The sequence below is a fragment of the Lontra canadensis genome, unplaced genomic scaffold (assembly GCF_010015895.1).
Source record: "Lontra canadensis isolate GAN:19392208 unplaced genomic scaffold, GSC_riverotter_1.0 scaffold932, whole genome shotgun sequence".
NCBI lineage: Eukaryota > Metazoa > Chordata > Mammalia > Carnivora > Mustelidae > Lontra > Lontra canadensis.
The window spans coordinates 4,319-13,911 of record NW_022631916.1 but is presented as its reverse complement, the minus strand read 5'-3'; the positions used below and the strand labels follow the sequence as shown (position 1 = coordinate 13,911).

The 9,593-nt window shown below is 39.3% G+C and overlaps 1 long non-coding RNA gene across 1 annotated transcript; it reads right to left on the bottom strand.

Moving 5' to 3' along the window:
- Positions 1–5,540: 5,540 nt before the first annotated feature.
- LOC116863340 lies at positions 5,541–9,208 on the bottom strand. The gene is made up of 2 exons (XR_004381805.1): positions 8,430–9,208; positions 5,541–6,180 (listed from the first exon to the last, which is right to left on the bottom strand). It is a non-coding gene; the product is annotated as an uncharacterized LOC116863340 (long non-coding RNA).
- Positions 9,209–9,593: the final 385 nt, after the last annotated feature.

The following is a 9,593-nucleotide window of genomic DNA, read 5'->3' as shown; positions in this document are numbered from 1 at the left end:
GGAAACCATGATCAACAAGCTTTGCCACGAATTTAAGAGTTTTATCAAGCTATATCAAATACTTCTACCCATCTGTTCATAGTTTATGGACTGATGTTCCAACTTTGTATCATTCCTTTGCATATAATTAAACCTGGAACAACATGCACTAGATTTATGTAAGAATATCTGTTGGTTTTCCAAAGGTTGTTAACAGATGAAGTTTATGTGCAAAAAAGGGTAAGATATAAATTCACGGAAGAAAAAAGTTGATAGCTAAAAGGTAGAGTGTGTCTTCGATAAAATCCAATTTGTTTTATGTCAAAATGTAAGTATTTGTCTTCCCTAGAAATCCTCAGAATGATTTCTATAATAAAGTTAATTTCATTTATATTTGACAAGAATACTCTATAGATGTTTTATACACATTTTCATGCAATCATACGTTTCTTTTTTGGCCAGCAAAAATTAATTGTTCTTAGATATAGTTGTATTACTGTTCACAGTCCAATCATTTTGTGCATCTAGAATTCATTCCTAATCAATTAAAAGTGCTTGCAAGAGTTTTAAACTTAAGTGTTTTGAAGTTGTTCACAACTACATATCAAAATTAACCATTGTTGATTGTAAAAACCATGCCAAAGCCTTTGTATTTCCTTTATTATACTATTTTCTTTTTAACCTTATAGTGTGGTGTTACAAATTTTGTTTCCATGTTAGATTATCATTCTAAACCAACGGTTCCTTTCATACATACTCTAATTCGTAAAGAAATAATTCTTATCACTTCATTAATTCGAGACATGTTAGGAAAAATTTTCACTTAAAGCTATGTGTAGATCTGTGCCCATCTGTACCCACAACGTATATATAAAACGGTCACATTCCCCAGCTAGCCATTTAGTTCAAAAACTCAAAGTCTAGAAATGATTTAAAAATTCAACAAGCTATTAACTAGGAATTGTCTTTGGAATTAGGGCTGGCATTTTCAATCTGGGCAGATTTCCATTGTCGGGCTATTTCAACAGCGATTTAACTGAAGTATATTCAAAAGTAGATTTCTTATACAAGACTCTCTGAAAGCTGTCGCCTTTCTCAAATAGGTCCTCTCCCTTTTCTCTCTCCCTCCCCTTTGCACAAGAGGCATCATTTCCCATTGAACCACTACAGCTGTTCCCATTTGAATCTCGCTTTCTGTGCGGTTGTGGATGGTTGGAGGGTGGAGGGGGGATGTTGCATGTCAAGGAATAATGAGCACAGACACATCAACAGACAACAACAAAGCGGACTGTGACTGGCCGATGGGAGCTAAAGGCCTTCAGTCATTGGCAGCTTAAGCCAAACATTCCCAAATCTATGAAGCCGGGCCTATTGTCGGCCAGTTGTTATTTGCAATGAAGCACAGATCTGATCATGTTTAAAGTGGCGGCACGCAGGGCAGGAGTGCTTGAGCCCCAGCAAAGGATGGAAAAAAATAAGCCTTTGTTGGGTGAAAAAAGGCCCGTCCAAGACTTTTCTTTCTGTCTGCTCTGCGCAACATATAAGTCAATACGGATAAGTTTTCTTCTGCGAAGTTCAGTCAGAGGCTGGGGTTTCTGGCTGTCTAGATGAAATGCTTGCACAGGCAGAACGCTCTGGGGACAAAGACACACTTGCACTGAATTGTACTCTGCTCTCTTGTTTTGTTTTGTTTTGAATCCCCAAAGGCAAATGGTCAGAAATATAGAAATTAATTGGAGGCTTTAAGAAAGAGCCTTCTTGTTCAACATCCACTCTTTTCTGGTGAAGGGCTTCCTCCGGTACAGATAACTGTTTCATCTCTGTGGCATGCTGCGTATTAATCATTTTCTTCCACCAGAATTGCTGCACGTCTAGAGACACCTTCCTGGGTTGATTGCAGTTTTTAGGCCTACATGTGCGCGGCTGTGGATTCAGCGGCGGTGTTCAAGTCACATTTGCACACTTCTGCAGTATGCACACGGACGCACGGTCGTCGCACTGGCCTGTGCACACACTTCTACTTCCTGACCTTGTGCAGCCGCTACTCCCAGGGGAGGGCTGCGTGGTGTGTGCTGCAGCTGCTGGCTGGCGCACTTCTTCCCTGCGAGGAGGGACACTTTCCAACTGGCTCAGATGTGGGCCAGGGTCAGGCAGCCAGGCCTGGCCCAGGGCTCAGTGGTGCAGAGAGCACAGACTTGGGTGCTGAGCTCTGGGTGCCGGAGCTGGGGATGGGGGTGGGGGTGGGGGTGGGGGTGGAGTGCTGTGGGAGCCGAGCGTCTCTGTGCGCAAGCGCGCTTGGGCACGTACCCGTGTCCTCCGAGGGTCAGGACTGCCAGGGAACAGCGGCTGCTTTGCCTTCTGCCCTCACCCCAGGGAGAGGAACTGTCCTTCCTAACGGAGCTCCAGGCGCTCCCCGGGGGACCAGCATGGCAGGCGCCCTGCATGGCAGGCGCTGTGCGGAAGCAGGGCCCTGGAGGTGGTGGCCTTTTACTCGTTGTCGTTGAAATAATTTATTTTTTATTTATTTACTGATAGGTATATTTATATATTTATCCGTGAGAACGCTGCGGGGAAGCTTGGATGCCATCTTCCAGGATGGTGACCAAAATACCCATCTGTGTTGTCCTCACAGCTATGATTTTTCTCCAGACTTGAGGGACTTAAGGAGACCCGGTGAACAAAATTAGAGCTGAGCGTTTGAATAGATAACAACCAAATTACTCTGAGTAAAAAACCTGCTTTTTGCTAGAGTGAGTTTCCGGAGTATTCGCCGCACCCTCCCAAGCTGGGCCTCCTAACTCTTGCCTGGTAAACAGCTTCTTGCTGCGGCCCATACAATCATTTCTGCCTACCTTCCCCTCCCCCCCCCCAAAAGAAAAAGGTTGCCTCAAATTCACTTACATAGTAGTAAGATTTCTCTTCGTTTTGTGAATTTTTGCCATCTTAGGATGGTGTCTATATTCTTCTCCTTATTTCTTTTTGCCCTGGGCTTTAATTTTAACAAGATTTTAAAAAATGCTTTTCTTCTCTCTATAGTGTTTGGCTTGTGAAGGCCAAACACAAATGCTTCCCTTTTCTGTTTCTCAAGAAAAAAACCTCATCGGTAGCATTTTTTTTGGGGGGGGGGGTTTGTTTTTGTTTTTTTGCCTGGTCCTGACATGATTTCACTGCTCATTTTTAAAGTTCAAAGTACTTAGGGTTAGTATTAAAGTTTGATGGCGTTGACAGTGACTATTTTTGGGAAGCATTAACAGGATGTTTTAGAAATGACATTCATAATGGGCTCTAAAGAAATGAATAGCCTTCCCTTTTGTATGAGTATGTGTGTGTGTCTGATTCTTTAAAATTAAAAGACAGGGAATTGATTGCCTGCAGAGTGTTTTTGTTTTTTGTTTTGTTTTGTTGTTGGTTTTTTTGGTCTAATGTTAGTATTTGCAGATTCTCGAGGTAGAGACAACAAATAAATGGAAGAGGAGGAAGAGAAAAGTGGAAATTGTCTGGTGGCTACTAGAAAGAAATTCAGGTCTTAGAACCTCAGCACCTGAGAGCAGGGTGCGGTATTCAAAATATTTACCTCATGTTAAAAAAAGGCAAATCTAGTGTAAGAAATGAATACTAGATAGGGTTATGAAGTTTTAGAAACAAAAGAAATGAGGACATTTCAAATACTATGTCTGGTACTGTTACTTGAATATATCTTTGAGAGAAGTTGATGACTGAAAAAACAATCTGTTAATGGAGTTCATAATGTATCAAAAATGGTCTGTATACCTACTGTAGCATTACTGAAGACCACTATTTTTGGGTAGTAAGTTATTAGCGTCCCGATAATTGGTAATGTTTCCAGAAGAAAGGAAAACACATTTTTAGAGCGGGTTTTTATCAGAGGAAAACAAATATACATCCCTCTGTAGCTTCTTTTTGCAAAGCCTGCCTGGGGAATAACAACAAAGCACCTGGATCTGAGTTTTGGAAAGCCCAGCTACAATTATTGCTCAACATGCACTTTTACTGAGTTTGAAGTTTCTTTTATATTTAAAATAAGGGTTCAAATATGCACATTCAATTTTTATAGTATTTATCTATTTGCAAAGCATATATTAACTAGTAATTTGGTGTTAATTTTATAGACATGGTAGCCAGGGTAGTAAATCAATGACCTGTTAAGTATTTTTGATGAACAATTTACATATCTGATGACTTCACATTTCCTTTTCAGACTCAAATGCTACATAATTGTTCCGTTGTGTGTTTGTATAAAATGAATCACAACATGGTAAGAAAAAGGTTAGAGTTATTAAAATAATAACCCAACTAAAATATTCATTTGAATTTATTCAGATTGTTCATAATGCTTTGAAAGGAATAGCAAAGCTTTTGTGGAGTATCTGCACATTATTTATTATCTATGGACTAAGTTGATTTTTTGAAGTTGCTTTAAATTTTAAAAGCACCTTTGCTTAATATAAAAGCCCTTTAATTTTAACTGACAGATCAATTCTGAAACTTTATTTTGAAAAGAAAATGGGGAAGAATTTGTGTCTTTTGAATTAAAAGAAGTGAAAAAAATAAACCAGACATTCTAAAAAAATAGAAGAAACCTGATTTTTAGTACTAAAAAAATAGCGGGTGACAAAATAGTTGTCTTTTTGATTTTGATCACAAAAAACAAACTGGTAGTGACAGGATATGATGGAGAGATTTGACATCCTGGCAAATCACTGTCATTGATTCAATTATTCTAATTCTGAATAAAACCTGTATACAGTGTGTGTTTATGCTACAGTGGGTTTTTTTTTTTTAAGTGACTGACATTCATCATATTGGTTAGACAGTTTTAAAAACCTAGTCTTTGTTTTCTACAATGTTGTCAAGAACAAATAAAGTATAATTTGTGGTGTATTACAAGCAAACTGCTTAAAAATGCTAGTTATAACTGCTTCAAAATTTATTCTAACATCACTGAAGATGCATTTTAGAAATTCAGTTTCTCCTAATGGACGTTAAGCAGCTTTTTAAAAATTGAGGTTCTTTACTTAAATGCAACTTACTTTCTAACCTTAACTTTTTGTCTATTTGTCAAAAGCTTTGAGAATATGGAACTATGATTCAAAAACCTAGTGTTTTATATGAAAACCGGTTTGATGTGCTACCTACCTCCCCAGCACATGTCTGTATGGTTATAAATGTGCATACACAACCAACATCTCTAATTCACAAAGGGCTTACCTGGTGCAATGGAAATCTGAGTTAGTTTTAGATTTGTCTCAGACCTGTGTTCTGCAAAAATCTCTCACCAGGCTTCAATACATGCTTTCCCCTAGCATTAATGTAGCTGTCAGTTTGAATTTCAATCCTGAATTATGTCTGTTGACGTAATTTCATAGTGCTGACTTCGATTGTTTAGGATTACTAAACAGAAGACCATCAACTTCTTTTTCTATGCTTTCTGTCACTCAGGTTCTTTATATTTATTAACTACTATGGTTAGACTACTGATCTTTAATGGAATCTTAATCCCAAAATATTATTTTGTATTCATCAATTTAATAACAGGATGCATAAATGCAAATTCATTTTATTATAGTCTTCACACATATTAGCAAATGAGTCTTTCATTTTACAAAAGCCTTAGCACTTTTTTGGTGGCAAGTGACTTTTTCAGAAATCAAGAGAAAATGTTTTTTATATACAATTATGAATTTCACGCTGTTTTTTTACACTATGTGTTGTAATATGCACTGAACCATGAATGAAGTGCCTTAACACACGTACACTCATGACCACTGTGAGGCATTTTGAGTTTCTGACATTTTATTTAAAAATAAAATTATTTGCTTTCTCTAAATATAGCATAAAACAAAATTTTAAAATGAAAGTAGTTTTGCTGTACTCTTTCTGCATAAAAATTTGGGTAAGGAAAATGAAGAGTGGTGGCCTCATTTTGCAATCCTAACTGTTTTTCAAGGATGGGAAGGTCAAATCGTTAAGAAAAATATTTACAGAAGCTATTAGCAATCATAATTAGGGTGTCCTATAATTCTGCATGCGACGACGAAGGAGGGATCGCTAGAAGTCCAGGTGTTGCTTGCCTCCGGCCATCATGCCACAGCCTGGGCCCAGCAGCTTGGAGGATCCTGCCAGATCCTGTTTGCTTGAGCGGCTCACTGTGTCTGACAAGTCTGGAGGCAAATGCAGTCGCTGTGGCAGAAGATTTTGGGAGGAAAGAAAGAAGAGAAAAAAAATTAATTTTGCTTTAGCTAGCACACTTCAGAATACAATATTATGCTCTGTTGATCAGCATTTAGTCTTGCAGATGAAATTCCTGCTAAAACAGTTAGTCAGACCGAGACCCAATATAATCACATCTTCTTCCTACTAGGTCTTACAAATTCTAGCCATCACAGACACCAGACCAGGGATCTTAGTGGAACGTTTCCAGAGTCCAAACCTAAACACATGAAAATTTCTCTTAATTTTGGTCAAAATGAAAACATGTAAAAGCACAAATAAAGGCGTACTTGGAAAAGAACACTGTAGTAGTAAGGGCGGGGTTGTTTGTTGGCTTTGCTTTTTTTTTGCCAGGGCTCCAAAATGCTATTTTTAAATTGAATGTAGCTTCTCAAATGTTTGTTTCCCTTTGTCTTTTAAGTTGACCTGATGCTTCTATTTCAAAGCAATACTTTCTTTAGGAACTTACAATTTTTGTGGAACTGTTGATATAATGAAAAAAAGGTACCAATCAAAGGATCAATATTTTTTATATCCTCAGATAAGTCAGCTACGACCTCTGTTTCAGGTCTTGGTAAGTTTGTTTCTATGCATGACATTGGTCATGTTTTTTAAAAGTAAAGGGTGGCTCTGAACATCTCCCCTGTCTTAACCGTTTTTCTGCAGATAGAGGCTGATTCAAGCAGATGCACAAACTGACCATAATTGTACAACAGTTCCTGTAACTGGGGAGAAATATTCATATTTCAAAAGAACTTTTTTGGTTTTCCAAAGGATCTCTATCAAATTCCTTTAATGACCAGTGCCCCCAGCCTGTACAGTTTTCACAAAAACCCTAACTCAAAGGAACATGTCTGTTGGTTGAGGCACAGAGTGGGTGTGGAGGCTAAAGGTAGGTGAGGTAGGATGGGGGTGTCCACTGATGACTGGCCAAGACCTTGCAAGAGTGAACTGACCTGGAGACAACCTACCTGAAACCCTTCATTTGGAAAACTCCCTACAATATGGGTGGGGGGGAAAGATGAGAAAGACAAAACCTTTTTTTTGGGGGGGGGTCAAAATACTGTGATCCATCAGCATATGTTCTGGAGAGTTTCTTTCCTGATAAAAGGCTTCTTTAGTGCCATGTAAACACAAGCTGTGTGAAAAGGATCGAAATATTTTAAAACATTAAAGAAATTTATGACAATATTCTTCCTTCAGTTTGAAGTACTTAGTTTTTACTGCAGACATACCTAGACTGGAAGACACTATTATGGATCTATGACCAGCAAAGATGTCAGAAAGGTCAAGAAAACACTGTCATATCCATATAGTAATATCTGCGTAGTAATACTCATTTGTATTCATAGCACCCAATCTGTCGTATATTAAATAACTAAATGTCTATTTCTTGAATGATTTTTAAAAAGCTCAAATAAAGACATACTTATTTCCTTGTTTTAAACAACTCTTTCATTTCTTCATAGCCTGGTCTCCCCCACCCCCCCTCCAAAGGATTTCAGGCAGAAATGAAAGCATGAAATGCTCAGGAATCTAACAGACACGCATGAGTATAAAGTCTAAGGTTATGAATGTCTTTGCAGTGTTAACTTTCTGTGTTCATGTGAGGAAACTGGAGGGAAAGAGACATTTAATTATATGTCTGAACTTTAATGTTTCTTTAAGATCCTGTAGTTAATGCTAATGACTGGGACACATGCATGATCTGAAGATTACCTGAAACTTAAAGAAAATTCACCATTAAAAAAGTGTGTGTGTGTATGTGTGTGTGTGTAACTTTTGGTTGGGACTTCATAAAGATTATGTCAGATGGTGATTAGGCTATTTAGGAAATCAATTTGACTCAGCAAATATTTAGAACCTATTCAAAGCAAGGCGAACAGAGCACCTTCCCCACTACTTCTCATTCCAGGAGCACGAGTAACACAAGCACGGTGCTAACCATCAGAGCGAGCCCTCCAAGTGATGCCTGCAGGAAAGGAGAGACAAAGCAGAGATCGGGTGGGGGAAGGGGAGGAGAACGCTTCATGGAGATGGGCTAGGTGTTAAATAATGAATCGATTCTGACATGTAGAAATGGTGATTTGCTTAACAGGGGAGCAGATACATCTTCAAGAGGCATTCGGGTGAAGGTTCATACTGTTTTGATAATCTAAATGAGGAAACTAGTGTAGTTATTTGGAACCAGCATATGACAGTTTATTTCAGGAGCTTACCTATTTGCTAAAAATTTCTCTTCCTCTGCTTCTCTAGGCAATGAACATGAGCCAGTTGGCTGAAAGCCCTTCACAGCAAAAGTAGCTAAATGTGATGTGTGACATGCTTGGAAATCTTTCAGGTTGAATGGGTTTGAAGAAAAGTCAAATATCATTCTTGAGTAACTTCTAAGCACAAAAATTTGGGTTGATATGGTTAAATGCTTCTCACCAAATGCTATGCGGTAAACGCCAGTTTGTATACTTAGGTCCTTTGAGAAAGCCCAAGGTTGGCTCCTGGAACTATGTGCCAGCTCTGTTGATCGTTACTTGAATGTGCATACTCTGTACTCTAAATTCTCAAGCAGTGGGTTTTTGTTTTCTTCCTTTCTCAGCCTCCCCCTGTGCGCCGTGTCAGGGCGGTGTGAGCAGTGAGGAAGGAGAGATCAGGTTCCAGGCTTGCCAGGTGCGTCAGGAACTTTTCCTTTGAGGCTTCCAAAGCATTTACACACTTGACACGTAAATGTTCAGATGCTGCTGTACCCCAGATCTGTCTTGTGAAAAAATAGGCTGGAAGACACCCTGCATAGCATGTGACCTCCTTTCGACTAAAGCTACAAGGCTGTGGGGACATATATAAACTCTTGGACCTTGAGGTTTCACTGAGTAATGGTTTAAATAAAAATCAGACTATTAAAAAAAATACAATACCATTTTCAACCTTGGAAACCAAATCAAGGTCTTCCTCTTCCTTATTTTAAACCTGGTGTTCTAAGGCGAGGGCCCAAAACATATCTTACATCTTGCGTGGCAATTTTTCTCACTGGATCTTCTTTTCCTGGGTTCCGGGAGGAAGAGACTGCTGCTAATGCAGGAGGTGCATATCTGGCCGGCTGCCTCTTTTTTCCACTCATGCCTTGTCTAAAATGGTGCCTTCTGTGTAGCCAAAGGGGTTTGAGAAAGACGTGATTGCTCCCACATTCGCACAAAGGCCTAGGCGATTTGCAGTGATCCCACTGGATTAATGGGTCCCTCTTCTCCGGTGCTGCAAGGTGGGAAACGGCAGTGCTGCCAAAATACTCCGGCAGATTACGGGAGCTCCTGCCAAAAGGCCCCCTCAGGACCTAGGAAGCCCTGGGTCAGAATAAAGCGACAGCAGCAGGAGAGCCTCGCTCTGCAGCTCCG